The 15,761-nt window shown below is 38.1% G+C and overlaps 1 protein-coding gene and 1 pseudogene across 5 annotated transcripts in view; one reads left to right on the top strand and one right to left on the bottom strand.

Moving 5' to 3' along the window:
• The window catches only part of LRMDA (leucine rich melanocyte differentiation associated), a 1,126,962-nt gene that overhangs the window by 815,109 nt on the left and 296,092 nt on the right, over positions 1 to 15,761 (top strand). The window lies entirely within an intron of this gene.
• LOC118146530 (U6 spliceosomal RNA) lies at positions 9,961 to 10,059 on the bottom strand (annotated as a pseudogene).

Raw genomic sequence — 15,761 nt, 5'->3', positions numbered from 1 at the left:
CATTGTTTCTGATGAAAAAGTACTAAAACTCCTTTGAATTTGGTTTCCCCCTTAGATAAGAATTTATTTTTTCCATACGGTCTTTTCTTTGCACCTGAAGGAGCATTGAGAGTGAAAAATAGAGGCCTGTTTCCTGTTCCTAACTGGAGCCCTCCAAGGTTGTCAAACTAGAGCAACAACTTTGTGGGATTTATGCCTGGGACCTGTCAAAGTAGAATTATCATAGCAAACCCTCTCTGCTATCAATCAAAGGGGTATTGGGGATGGCAAGGGCAGGCATTTTTCAAATTTCTTTACTGCGCATATTTAGTCTTATGCCTGGGGGAGGAAGAGCTCCTTTGAACAGTTCTTGTAGATTTCTTTTCCATCAGATGGCAGCTCACAAAACTACTTAATCTTCCCCAAAGGGCTTCTCTCATTGGCCTGCTGAGAAAAACAGCCAAGGAAGAGAGAGAGGAGGGGAAGACAGGGACAATCCAACAGCAAATCCTAGAAAATAAGGCATTGCATTCACAGGACGCACAGTCTAAGTCTGGTCACACTGATGTCACTACTTAGAAAGCACACTGTCTGTTTAAGGTTGTCTCCCATCACTTCTTTAAGTATTGTGTGGACATCGAGCAACGGCACAAAGCTGACACTGCTATCATAGCGGTGTGAGTATTCTTTTCTCCTACAGAGCTATTTCCCACATTTGTCAAGACAAAGGTTGAAGGTGACCGGACAAGGGAAATGGGTCACCCATTCATTCCCGTCTGTCAGAGGTTTGCTTTGTCATGATAACATTCAAGGAGCATGTTTATCTTTCCTGCTACTGGAGGTTAAGACAAGGGTAACAAAAAGAAGAGAAGAAACGCTGTTTGAAAAGTTTACAAATCCTGCCGTGAGGGCTGTAAACAGAGTCCAGCCGGTGGTGGAGCGTGTTAAATACTGCCACATTGATAGGGACCTGGTTCCCCGGCACTAGAAATCCACTCATGTAAACAGAGAAACTGTTGCTGTGAATCGGGTCTGTTTTGACTTAAAGTCTAAGAAACACATTGCCTTCAAAGTGAATTCTTAGGTGTCACTTCCCATAAGTTATGGCAGAAGATTACAAAGCTACTGATATAACATATTAGTTTGATGGACAGAATTATACCCCCAACGCTTCCTGCTCTCCCCAGTGACGCATACTAACTTAGTGTGCTGTGACAGCTGCCTTGATTTACCACCAGTCCGGGAGGCCAACCGGGAGAGGGAACGTTCACATGGATGCAGGGCCTGAGACTGGCCTGGAGCCTAGTTTATAAAGCTGCCCTGTAATTCACCACAAATGTGTCACCATTAAAAGAGGAAAAAAGGATTGCAGATAATAAATACTCTTTAATTTATTAGCTAACAACAAAGAGATCAGAGCCAGTTGTGATGTGATTGTTTGACATAATATTGTCAAGGAAAAAAAAGCTAAGTTGACCAGAGAGGTAAATTACACATTCAAGCAGATGCATCAACTCTTGGCTTGTCATAAGCCCAGCTAAACAAAACACCACACAGAGGGGAGGACTGGCCAAGAGCAGAGCCATTTATCTCTGAAAGAGACATATTCAAGAGCAAGTGAAATAAGACATAGTTCTTTTGGACTTGGTCAGAGGCCAGGTTTTAACTGTTATAAATTAAATGTTTTGTGTATAGGATTTGGCAACTCTAGTTACTTTTGTCATGGTAGGGAGATGTTAGGTTTTTCTGCCTGTCTTAACTCATGGTTTGGTCAGCTGGGGGATGTGTGTCCCTACTGCTAGGTATTGGAGCATCAGTGCCTTCTGGTAATTAGAGCAGATATTGGGAAGGTTTCTGTATGTGGCCTGTGATTAAAATCAGTGGCTTTAGAAAAACTTGTAATCACCCTTGTTTTCTGTGATTCTTCCTCTGCAGTTGTTCAGCAACATTCACACAGGTCACCAGGCCAGGGATTCACATTGATATTAGAGTCTTGGGACCTGAGGATTGGAAGAAACATTTCACCTCGCATCCCACCCAGGACATGCAGACAGTTCTGTATGAGCTGGGCAACTTCCAGGGAGGCCAGGTATCTGCCATGTGTTATTGTAATAGAGCTCAGAGTCAACCAGTGCCTGCTGGGCTTTTATTTTAGGATACTGCCCAGAAAAACTCTCCCATCCAAAGTACTCTAAGTGGGTACTTTCACTTTGTTTTGCATATGATGGGTCCTTGGGTTAAGTCTGTTGTAAGAACACAGATTTCTGGGTTTTCTTCAACAATCCAGAAGCCAGGATAGAGTCTGGTGGGTAGGCTTAAGGAATCTCTGTTCTCAGTGACATTGATTCATGGATCAACATTTTTTTTTTGGTATAGTTAATTGATCTGCTATGAATTGACCTGAATCTCATTTATTTTATTTGTTGCAAAGCAGTATCATGAAAGATTTTTGTCAGATGTCTTATTGAAATCAATCTATTATATTTATGGTTTTACTGAAATACCAGCTTAATAACTGTTTCTAAAAGACAGAGCCATTCAGTACAAAGCCATTGCTATCACGAGGTCAAGAGATCAAGAAGGCAGGGAGGGAGAGAGAGAAAGAAAGAGATTGATTTGGCCTAGCTCATTCTAGGTAAAAAGGCACAACTCTTAAAAGTTACTACTATCTTTTCAAGGTGGTCATATATCATATATTTAATATAATCTTTTACAAATTAGTGTCTTATTATTTTTAGAATCTTCCATTTTTCCTTTAAAAATTCAACAAAAATAAGATAGTATTTGCCCAAATTTGCTTTTTTCAAATATTAGTAACATTGTTTCCATGATCAGATATGTAAGAAATTTTTTGTTGTTGCTATTGTAAAATAAGATACTATTTGTATAGGTCTAGAGACCTATGTTTCATAAGGTCTCTAGGGGCTCTTTCTTTGATTTCTTTTTTTCTTTTGACTCATCAGTCCAGCCTAAAGATACAGTTTAGTGCTGGAGAAAATAACCACAAAACAAGAGCTTAGTTTTAATCATTCTGCCTTTTCTCTCATTTGGGGTTTCCGTTTTTAAAAACTATATTTTCCAACAGTAGACTTATTTTCTTTCTTTAAACATTGTTTTCGTAAGTGACTTCTTAAAATCTGAGTTCAGTAGAATGTGCCCCATACAGGTAAACTAGTTTGGCTTCTTTCACCGCTTTCCCATCCTCAGGCTTCCCCAACCTTTCTTGTTGTCAATTTTCATAGTTATATATTCAGTATTTCACTTTTAGTAGCATCCTTCCTTCTTGAATTTCATGTCCTATTGAGATCAATATCTGCGGAAATATCATTTTATACTATACGATACTGAAATGCTATAGTATCTTAAAAATAAAGCAAATTCAATCAAGAGTATTTATATATTTATGTTCCAAAACATGCAGTTATTTCCAATTAGGCATGATCACTTTCTCTTAGGGGTGTCATTATCTTCCATATCACCAATCTTTTTATTTTATAAGTTTGATCATGTTGGCATTTGTTATGCTATATAATGTATATTATGTTATGTTGCTACTTTTTAAATACGTACTTCTGCATAATTTTCCTGGTTTCCCAAGAGGATTTTCCCCTTTCACATCTTCTCATCTCCCCTCTCTCTATTGGAAATACCTTTCTTTTGAACAAGGTGTACTCTTCCACTGCCGCATTCTGGGCATGATTACCCACCACCATGAGTTTAGTTCAAGTTCATTTTATTTTAGGAAGTTACGACCAGTTTTATAGGAACAGTGTGCTTTTATTATGTCAACTCCCTGTTCAAAACCTTTCAGGGCCCACTCCTTGCATTTGGGATACAGTCACAAATCCTTAGCCTGGCTTCTAAGGTCCACTTAACCTTGACCTCAACGTACTTTTTTAGCCTGCCCTTCCAGACTTTCCCTATTTACACTCAGACTTTCACATCAACTGATCAGCTCATAGGCAGGGACATGATTTGCTCTTTTATACATTCACCTCTTTGGGCTTTTTCCTTTTCCAGTTTTCTTAATTAAAAAAAGAGTCACCAAAGAGGTCATTAAAATCAAATATCTTTCATTACCTTTTGTTTTTTTTTTTTTTGTCTATGAAGAATAAAATTATTGTGCAAAATGAACTTTTGAAATCTAAGAAAGAACATAAAGTTTGGGGCCAACCAAAATTAAAAGTGACTCACGATACTACCAAAGAAGGCAATCTTACATGGTCCTTTAAGTCAACAAGGATTTACATGATTGCATGTTGCATTTCCTCTGTAGGAAATAATACCTAGAATCTGAAAAGCATAGATTCTGAAGGATGACTTCCTACTAAGGATATTAGGAGCCCACTGTTAACCATCTTGGGTACCTGAAATATGCTGACATTCCTACACATGGCTACGTATCACTCTTATTATTCAGTCCACAGCCATTGCCAGGATAGATAAAAAGCAAGTGTCATTTCACATCAGACCAAGCTAGGAAAGTACATCTTTCCTCAACCAAGAAGATGGAGTGTGAACCAGACCACGTGGCCCACTAGATGGGAATTGCTAGTGCATACAGTAGCTTTAAAGCAGCATCCAGCAAAATAGATTTAAATCATTCTGAAAGAAATAAATCCTAACAATGGATACATTGTGCTGAATGAATGAAGCTCAGGAAAGAATTGATTAGGAAGTATACCAAATGGAATAAAATGTAGCAGAAAGGCACATATTGGAGAGAATAAAATATGTTTCAGTCTGAAGGGAATTGAATTTACTAAGATACAACTGACCGGCTATAAAGCAGATGAATAAAGTATGTAGTCAAGTCAAATGGACATTCAATGGGGACAGGTTACTATAGATCAATGGCATGTGATCAGTTTTATTCTTCTAATTCTTTGACTCATTGTGTGTAATGTCTTTAGCTCTCTCAAGAAAATCTGGGGCTTTACCTGAATCCTGAAAGAGGGAACTCACCTTGAAGGAGTGTATGATTAATGGAAATTAATTGGAAATAGGTTATTGTTTGTTGGCTTGTCTTGGTCCAGAGAACCATAATAATTTTCTGGAATTAGAAGGATTTTATAATAAATTGCAATAGAGTATCACGGCGAAGACTACATAAGCACCCTTTCCTCCATTGAAGTTAGTTCTACCTTGTCACTGTGTTGAAACACTTAGAGCCATCAACTATCTTCATTTCTCCTTCTAGAAAACTTGGACATTTTAGGTCAATATTGAAAATCCCTAGCTGGGAATTTTCTCCCACATACAAACATACTCATTAAGTACTTCTCTTGTGCTTCAGCTAGAATCCTTTGGAGAATATTTATTTGATATTAATTCTCAACATGAATGAAGCTTATTTTCAGTGTTATTCACAGTGGCATATCAAAGGCAGGGGGGTGATATTGGTCTGCTCCAGGTACAGATTATGAGGGGATGCATCGTTTGTAGAAACTTTTAAAACAATAATAAAACCAACTAAAATTCTATGTATATTTTATTATCATCATGTACTGGCAATTCAGACAATTAAAGTGATAAAAATACTTATCTCTGGAAAAAAGCTGTCAGTCTAAGTTGTAAGTAATTGCCAGGAATTCTGTTGTATTTTAAAATAATGCTTATTATTGTTAATATTTATTACATTTTAACACACTGAAAAGTTTATCTTTTGGCTGGGTGTGGTGGCTCGTGCCTGTAATCCCAGCACTTTGGGAGGCCAAGGAGGGCGGATCATGAGGTCAAGAGATCAAGACCATCCTGGCCAACATGATGAAACCCCGTCTCTGCTTAAAAAAGTAAAATAAAATAAATAAATAAGCTGAGCGTGGTGTCACACACCTGTAGTCTCAGCTACTTCAGATACTGAGGCAGGAGAATCGCTTGAACCTGGAAGGCGAAGTTTGCAGTGAGCTGAGATTGTACCACCGCACTCCAGCCTGCTGTTGGAGTGAGACTCTGTCTCAAAAAAAGAAGTTTATTTTTTAAGACATGTTACATTCTCCATGGAGTTAATCTGGAGAACTCCTAGCTCTCCAGGAAGGCTTAACATACATGAATTTAACTATAAGTTCACAGTGGTTTAGAATTAATAGAGATCACATCACAGCCAGTGTCTTTAAAACCTCAGTAGTATATATTTCTACATTTGGACAGTACATTTGAAATAGGCAGTTGCAGAAAAATGATTGAGAGATAAATAAGCAGGCCTTGAGTTATTTCAGTTCTGTCATTCAATGAGACTACTCAGAGCACTTACTTTTATTTAACATTTAAAACAACAAAATAAAATGAATTGTACTATTTTTTCTTTGGCGAGTGCAAATTTAAGTTCATGCATGAAGAACTCTAATAGATTTGAATAATAGCTTAAATTTACAATTTAATTTTGTTTCTAATTTTTAATTATTTCAAAATAAAAGCAAATTAATAAAAAATAATTACTAATTATGTGATTATAACTGAAAATAATTTTGTTTTATGGAGTAAGGGGGTATTATTAATAGTTATCTGCTCTGGGTATCAAATATGCTAACTGTGGTACTGGATTTTTTTTTTTTTTTTTTTTTTTGGAGAAGAAGTCTTGCTCTTATCACCCAGGTTGGAGTGCAATGGTGTGTTCTTGGCTCACTGCAACCTTCACCTCCCGAGTTTAAGTGATTCTCCTACCTCAGCCTCCCGAGTAGCTGGGATTACAGGTTCCTGCCACTACACTCAGCTAATTTTTGTATTTTAGTAGAGACAGTGTTTCACTGTGTTGGCCAGGCTGGTCTCGAACTCCTGACCTCAGATGATCTGCCTTCCTTGGCCTCCCAAAGTGCTGAGATTGTAGGCGTGAGCTACTGTGCCTGGCCAGCACTGGGCATTTTTATTTATTTATTTATTTTTGGTTATAGATGATAAAACAATTCAAATTGCTGAAAAAATATGTAATTTAATACTTGATCAATTTGCTTTTATTTTGCAACAAACCACCTCAAAATGTAGTGGCTTAAGATAATAGTTATATATAAAGTCACAATCCTGTGGGTTGTCTGAGTGCTTCTTATCTGGACTAACTTGGTTGGGGCTGGATGGTTGCAAATGACCTCACGTGTCTGGGGCTTAACTGAGATGGCTGGAAGAGCTTTCCATGTGATCTCTCTTTTTCCAGGAAGCTAGCCTGGGCATGTTACCTGGGGGGAGAAAGATTCCTTTAACAGGATAAGGAAAACTCCATGCTCAAGTACCTTTTAGGCATTTACTGATTGAACAAAACAAGTTACATGGCCAAATCCATATAGGAGGAGTGGAGAACCAGACTCTACCTCTTGAGGGAGTAGCAGTAAGGTTGCATTGCCCAGGGAAGTATATATAGAAGTAAAAGGAATTTTTTCATCAATGTTTGTGAAAAATCTATCACCTACCAATAAGGGTTGTGTTATCTCCAGGTATTCAAGTAACATTGGAAGTAATTTCCATCTTCATACTCCACCTCAGTTCTACTTTTTAGATGTAGTTCAGGTAGGCTTTTTTAAATTAAATGTATTTTTTTTACTTGGCATATAAAACTTGTACATATTTATGGGATACCTTATGATGTTTCAGTATATATAATGTATTGCATTATCAGATCAGTATAATTAGCATACCCCTCATTTCAAACATTGATCATTTCTTTATGTTGGGAACATTCAATATCCTCCTTCTAGCTATTTGGAATGATATATATTATTGTTAACTGTAGTCATCCTACAATGTTTTAGAACATAAGAAATGATTCCTCTTATCTGGCTGTAATTTTTCATTCTTCAACAAATCTCTCCCTAATCCTCTCTTCACTCTACCCTTCTCAGCCTCTAGTATCATCTCTCCCACTTTTCATTCTATGAGATTATCTTTTTTTAGCTTCCACAATATGAGTGAGAACATGTGGTGTTTAGTTAGCTCTGTTCCTGACTTATTTCACTTAACATAATATCCTCCAGTGTTATCCATGTTGCCATGAATGACAAGATTTATTTTTATGGCTGAGTGATATTCCATTGTGGGTGTATATACTACATTTTCTTTATCTACTCATCTGTTGTTGGGATACCTAGGTTGAGTCCATATCTTGACTATTGTGAATAGCGCTGCAGTAAACATGGGGTGCCAATGTCTTTTTGATATAATTTCCTTTCCTTTATATAAATTCGTAGTGGAAGGATTTTTGGATCATATGATAGTTTTATTTGTAGTTTTTTTAAAGAACCTTGATACTGTTTTCCGTAGTGGCTATACTAGTTTACATTCCCATCAGTAGTGTAAAGAGTTCCCTTTTTTCTCTATCCTCACCAACATTTGTTATTTTTTGTCTTTTTGATAATGGCCATCTAACTGGGGTGAGATGATTTCTCATTGGTGTTTTGATTTACATTTCCTTGATGATTAGTGATATTGGGTATTTGAAAATATATTTCTTGGCCATTTGTACATCTACTTTTGAGCAATGTCTGTTCAGATCATTTGCCCGTTTTCATTCTTTTTCCTTCATTCATTGGTTGTTCAGGAGCATGTTGCTTAATTTCCGTGTATTTGTATGGTTTCCAGCATTCCTTTTGTTACTGACTCCTAGTTTTATTCTGTTGTGATCTGAGAAGATACTTGATATAATTTTGATTTATCAAAAATTGTTGAGACTTGTTTCCTGCCTCAGCCTCCTGAGTAGCTGGGAAGCCTCTCCTGGAAAGTGTCGCATCTGCTGATAAGAATGTGTATTCTGTAGCTGTTGGGTGAAATGTTACGTAAATATCTGTTAATTCCATTTGGTCTCTGGTGCATTTAATTCCAACATTTCTTTGTTGATTTTCTGTCTAGACTATCTGTTCAATGCTGAGAGTAAGGTGTTGAAGTCCCCAACTATTATTGTATTGGGGTCTATATCTTCTTTAGATCTAATAATATTTGTTTTATATATCTTAGTGCTCTGGCGTTGGGTGCATATACATTTGTAATTCTTAAATTCTCTTGCTGAATTGATTCCTTTGTTATATGATATCCTTCTTTGTCTCTTTTTAGAGATTTTGACTTGAAGTCTGTTTTGTCTGATATAAGTGTAGCTACTTATGCTTGCTTTTGGTTTCTACTTGTGTGGGATATCTTTTTCCATTCCTTCAGTTTAAGTCTATATGTATCTTTACATGTGAGGTGAGTTTCTTGTCTGTAACATATAATTGGATCTTTTTAAAAAATATTCATTCATCTTATGTTTTTTTTAATTGGAGAATTTAATCCATTTTTATTCAAGGCTGTTATTGATAGGTGAGGACTTTTGTCATTTTATTCATTTTTTCCTGGTTGTTTGGTATATCTTGTGTTCTTTATTCCTCTCTTATTATTTAATTTTGCACTTGGATGTTCTCTGTAGTGATGAGTTTCTTTTCTTCTTTTGTGTATCAGCTTGCTTCTTTTCTCTTTCTTCCTTGTGTATTGTCTCTACCAGTAAGTATTTTAGTCATTTTTTTGCATGTTTTTATGATAGTGATTATCATTTTCCAGAAGTAAGACTTCCTTGAGCATTTCTTATAAGGCCAATCTAGTAGTGATGAATCCACTTAGTTTTGGCTTGTCCACAAAAGAATTAATTTCTCCTTAATTTCTAAAGGATAGCTTTGCTAGGTATTATAGTCTCGGCTGGCAGGTTTTTTTTCTTTTAGTGCTTTGAATATGTCATCCTATTGTCTCTTGGCCTATAAGGTTTCTGCTAAGAAACCCATTGTTAATGTAATGAGGGTTCCCTTTTATGTGACTTGATGCTTTCCTCTTGCTGTTTTTAGGATTCAGTCTTCATCTTTGAGTTTTGACAATTTGAGTATAATATGCCTCTAAGAGAACCTGTTTGGGATGACTCTATTTGGAGTTCTTTGATCTTCCTGAATCTGGATCGGTCTATCTTTCTTTCAAGACTTGGAAAGTTTTTAGCTATTACTTCATTATGTATGTTTTCTGTACCCTTGTCCTTCTCTTAAAAACATGAACTACACAATTCATATGCCATCCTTGTGTAGGGGGCATGCTAATCTTCTCTGTATTATTATGATTTCAGTATAGGTACCACTGAAGTGAGTTTTTTTTTTTTTTGGATGAAATCTTGCTCTGTCACCAGGCTGGAGTGCAGTGACACAATCTTGGCTCATTGCAACATCTGCCTCCTGGGTTCAAGCGATTCTTCTGCCTCAGCCTCCTGAGTAGCTGGGATTACAGGCATGCACCACCACACCTGGCTAATTTTTGTATTTTTAGTAGAGATGGAATTTCACCATGTTGGCCAGGATGGTCTTGATCTCTTTACTGGAGATGGAGTTTCACCATGTTGGCCAGGATGGTCTCGACCTTGTGATCCACCTGCCTTGGCTTCCCAAAGTGCTGAGATTACAGGCGTGAGTCACTACACCCAGCCTGAAATGAGCATTTTTTTTTTTTGAGACGGAGTTTCACTCTTGTTACCCAGGCTGGAGTGCAATAGCGCAATCTCGGCTCACCACAACCTCCGCCTCCTGGGTTCAAGGAATTCTCCTGCCTCAGCCTCCTGAGTAGCTGGGATTACAGGCACGCGCCACCGTGCCCAGCTAATTTTTTGTAATTTTTAGTAGAGACGGGGTTTTACCATGTTGACCAGGATGGTCTCGATCTTGATCCACCCGCCTCGGCCTCCCAAAGTGCTGGGATTACAGGCTTGAGCCACCGTGCCCGGCCATGAGCATTTTTAAGAAATACATTTTGATAAGATGGCCAACATCAGCAAATGGATTACTTCTTGCCAGCTTAGCAGTCCCACTGGAATGAGTGCTCTTTTCAGTAGTTCAAGACAAAATTTCAAGACTGACCTGTATTGGCTGGATTGGCTTACATTTCAATCTTTGAACTAATCACGTGGATCAGGCTAACACCTTGTACCAGGAACTCAGCTTAGATCCATCAGAATCATATGAAATGAAAGGTGGGAAGCACTGGCTCTAAAAAAAAAATGACGCACTGGTTGTTACAAGATGAAAAGTGAATTAATGTTAATGCTGAGCATGCAAAAATAAGAGCCTTTGACTATAGTCTTGTGCTTAGGTCATAGTATCAAGGAAAAAGGCTTAGGCTTTTCTGCTTAGGTTTATTGTTACTTAAACTCACTTCTTATAAGCCTTGAAAAGCAATACACATAACTACAGTAATGAGTCTGCAAGTTGAACTTTAAATATTTGCTTTACATATTTTTTGAAAGTCATGTATATGTACAAACATTTTTATACCCATACTTATAAAGGTAGATAACATTTCTGCAGGATGAACCCATCATGTAAACTCATTGATGTGCCACATGTGCACAATAGGTGGAATATGACTAAAAAACAAATTTAGAGTGACATTTGAGCCATCTTCATAGGTTTATGGAGTTGTGGAGAAGGAAAAATATTAGTGAGGAACAAAATTGTTGGCAATAACATTAGAAAACAAACCTCATGTAAGTCCAGCTACTTGAGAGCCTGAGGTGGGAGGACTGCTTGCGGTTAGGAATTCAAGGCCACCCTGGGCAACATAGCAAGACTCCATCTCTAAAAAAATTAAAAACAAATTAGTCAGATGCGGTGGTATGCACTGGTAGTCCCAGGTACCCAGGAGGCAGAGGTGGAGTATCACTTGAACTAAGGAGTTGAAGCTTTATGCATGCCATTGTACTCCAGCCTGGACAACAATGTGAGACTCCATTTCTTAAAGAAAACCAAAAACCTTCACATGCCTATAACTTGGAGTCAGGAATCACCTGGGTTCCCAGTGATTGAAATCTTTACCACCAGTATTCACTCATGCTAGCTTCATGCTCCCAGCCTGCTCCTCTCATGCACTCAGCTTCTCATTGACATGCTTTATTTTCTGAATGATTCTCAGTGAAAAGAACAAAGTGTGGTCATGGAAAGTACAGTTGCTTGGCATTCAGGTTTAGGTTCTGGCTCTAGCATTATGTGATGTTTGTAAGTCTTTTCCCATTTCTGGGTCTCAGCTTCATCTTCTGTCAAGTGAAAGATCAGGGTAACTTATCTCAAATAACTCTCTGGCATATATATGTTTGGCACCTACATCTTTTCTGATTGGTCTTGGGTTATTCAATGTCTTTCCTCTATAACTTACTTAGCCCTAGGCTTGGGAAATGGGCATTAACTTCTTCTGCGCAGATTCTTTCCCAAGCTTTCAAATCCATGGCCTTTAGTTTTGAGATTCTCCTGGCCCCTGTTTTCTCCCCCAGAGTGAACCCTCTTGACAAATTCATGCTTTCCAGCAAGCTTACCAGGGGAAGTCATGCTGGCCAGGGTGACTTGTGATACTGTTGCCACAGCTGGCTCTGGCCTGTGCCTGATTGCTGCTGGCACACTCCTGTTGCCAGCCATTTGCCCTTTCTTAAGCCCTTGCTAACCATTTTCTCTACAGAATATACACAGTATGTGTCCTGACAAAATTTTCCTCGTAATGAAATAGAATCAGTTTCATATAAATTTGCAATGTTGTTAACATTAGCATTTTGGGGAAAGTCTTCTTTATAGTTATTTATAAACTCATTTTCAAGTTGAAAAAAAAATTGAAATGGTGACTTTAGAGAAGGGTACTTTCCAAACATCAAATGATTGATCTTTACTTTGGAAGGTACCTTTTGGGTCACCTTTTCCTCTCTAGAAAGTTGATTCCAAGGCACACTTGTTTCTGATGAAGTGTTTCCCTGTACTTTATTATAATCTGGAACCACAAAATAAACTTCCAACGAACTTAAAAAAAGAGTCATTGATTTATCTCATTCTCTCCCTTTCTTACACTTTTGCAAAATTCTTTTTAGCAGTTTATAGCAGAATTAAATTCAAAGAAAGATCAAAATAGAAAAATACTCTTCAGTTTGAAAAATGGACTTGATGTGTTATTTGAACCTGGTGATGATTCTACTGAGGCATTGTTTCCAGGTTTGCATGATAGTTTCTTTTTTGTCTTTTAGCCAGCAATAAGATATTCTTCCATAGCACGTTGCTCAAATGTCTACATAACTTATATTGCATATTTACAATGTTTTGTCCCATTGGACTGTAAGCCCAGGCAGGGATGGCAGCGTATTCATTCTTGGATCCCTATCATTTTGCTTAATGCTTGCTATGTAGAAAGCGCTCATAGACTCAAGTAGAAGAATACTATGTAGTAGCATGAATAATATGTAGGGGTAAGCAGAAAAATATATAGGGGTAACATGTTAAACATGCATAAATATTGAAACAAATAAGTTGATTTTGGTAATTGGTGACCCTGAGATTGATAAAACTGTAACTCAGAGGCCCCGCTATGTTATAGTGACAAAACCTCTGTCAACTCTGATGTCTTCTGCTACAGGTTGAAAAAGAATGGAAAGCGCTATTCAGCCATCTCAAACTCTGCCTCCATAATAATGATGGATTTGCTGTCACCATAACTCATTCGTAGGTAGTCTTGCAAGAGCTGAAGTTTGGAACTATTGCCATTTGGAAGAGTTTCATTCACTCTAAGGAAAAGCTGAGAATCTGATTCATTTCCTTTTTGTTCTCCCTTTTAGCAGTAATATGTTCATTTACTTTTAACGTTGAAAGCAAGCAGGTTGAGGCCAGGCCTGGTGGTTCATGCCTGTGATCCCAACACTTTGGGAGGCCAAGACTGGAAGATTACTTGAGGCCAGGAGTTCAAGACCAGCCTGGCAAACATTGTGAAATGCCATCTCTACTAAAAATTTGGCAGGTGTGGTGGTCCATGCCTATAGTCCCAGCTACTTGGGAGGCTGCGGCATGAGAATTGCTTGAATCCAGGAGGCAGAGGTTGCATTGAGCTGAGATTGTACCACTACACTTCAACCTGGGTGACAGAGCGAGACTCTCTTTCAAAAAAAAAAAAAAAAAACGCAGATTGAAATGTGTTTTCCATTTGCAAGTGGTATAATCAATCATTTTAGTTGGAGGTGTGTCCATTGCAAGTATTTCAGTTAGCTTGGCTGCTTCTCATGCTGTTTGCCCAGATGGCAATTCAGCACTTCAGATTTTGCTCTCTTAAATTCCAGCTTTATCCCATAGGAGAGGTGTAGATTTCTATTCCTTATCTTTGGTCTGTTTTAATTTTTTGGGAGAGGAGTCCTGAGTACTGAAGAGAAAGGTACGCATGGAGAAATGTAAAACATATTTTCAGGCACCTTTGTGAAATAAAAGTTTAATGGGATATTATAATACTATGGGAAATGGAGAGAGAAAAGAATCATGCCCCATGCTTAACCTTTTGGAATCATCTTTGCCAATTTCTGTGTGCAGTTTAGTAAATTAAATAAGCTTTCCTTAGCCTGGAACTGTCTGTGATAGCGCAACTTTCATTGTGGTATCATAGACAGACAGTCAGCATTCAAGACAGGGGCCTGACACCTTTCAAAAGTGAAGGAACCTGTGGCAATTTTAAACATTCCAACCATATTAATTCCAGTGACAGTTATCCTCTAAGTCATTTGAAATGAATTCTCCCTCTTCAACTTTTGAAACTTACGTTTAATCCCCTGATTCTGGGGCCTGCAGAGGGGCACTCTGTGTGACTGAGTGTCAAGCAGGAGGCAGAAGCAGGAAATGGTTGATCCAGTCCAATTTATGTCTTTCCTCATCTTTTAGCTTTCCTCTGTATCTTATTCATGTTTCTAAGGAGACACCTTACATTTCTAAAAGAAAGCTTGAATAACGGTTTGGAGTTCTTTCTTTGAGGGCAATGTTTTTATTATTGCTCTTCCACCCAGGCTGAAAGTTGAGTGTCATCTGTCAAGCCTCAGCAGCTAGGCACTTTGCAGTCGATATTGGGCTCAGTGGTTCTCATCAAGCACTATTGAGCCCTGGTTAATAGAGTCATTTCTTTTCATGTGCTCAAACTCAATGCAGCCGAATTCTGCTTTCTTGGTCCTGGGAGCACACAGGGACCTGTGCCGTTCTCCAATGGTAGGACCATTCTCAGGAAGTGCTCCTCAATTTCCACATGGTCAAGAGGTATTGAATGTCTGTAACAAGCACAGGGAAGGCTTGGTATGGCGCCCAGTGTTTATACTTAAGAGAGGGCTGGGGGAATGGTCACAGAAGACCCATCAGGCCCTTATGGGGTGAGTGTACGTTGGTTACTGTTGGGGAAGAGTTGGATTTTCAACTTTCCATGTGTGTTGGTTTGATGTTATTGCTAGTCATCCGCAAGTTAGAAATGATCTTATTAGTTCATGCCTAAGAAACTAGTTTACAAACCAAAAGACTTACATGTTATTTCCACTTGTGTGAGGGATGGTGTTCACAAAGCTACCAGACTGTTCACATTTGCATAGAGATCTCCTTCCCTGGTGTTAGACTAACTGGCAAAGTAAATTTATCATCTGCAAGATTTCTAAGTGAGAATGAATGATGGCATAGCTGTTAAGGTTACAAGTCAAATCAGCCTGGAGGTCACCCTTAATCCCTACATGATCTCAGGCCAGTAAGATCTCAGGCAAATCAAGGCTCTTTAAGCCTTAACTGATCTAGGCAATGAGATACGAAGAGTACTTACCTCATAGAGTTGTTGGGAGGATTAACCAGGATAATAAGAGTATGTATGAAAATGCTTAGCACATAATAAGTACTCAATAAACATTCACACTGGTATTAGTTGTATAATGATAATCATTTTTTTTTTGTAATAAAGGTAATTGGATATGTTTCCAGGCCATTTCATCCTATAATGATAGAATCTGGAGACTTACACCTGCTCCTCCATAGAATACTCCTGAA

This window comes from Callithrix jacchus, chromosome 12, assembly GCF_049354715.1.
Source record: "Callithrix jacchus isolate 240 chromosome 12, calJac240_pri, whole genome shotgun sequence".
NCBI lineage: Eukaryota > Metazoa > Chordata > Mammalia > Primates > Cebidae > Callithrix > Callithrix jacchus.
Note: the sequence above shows the minus strand (reverse complement) of the source record. Positions and strands in the feature narration are given on the sequence as shown.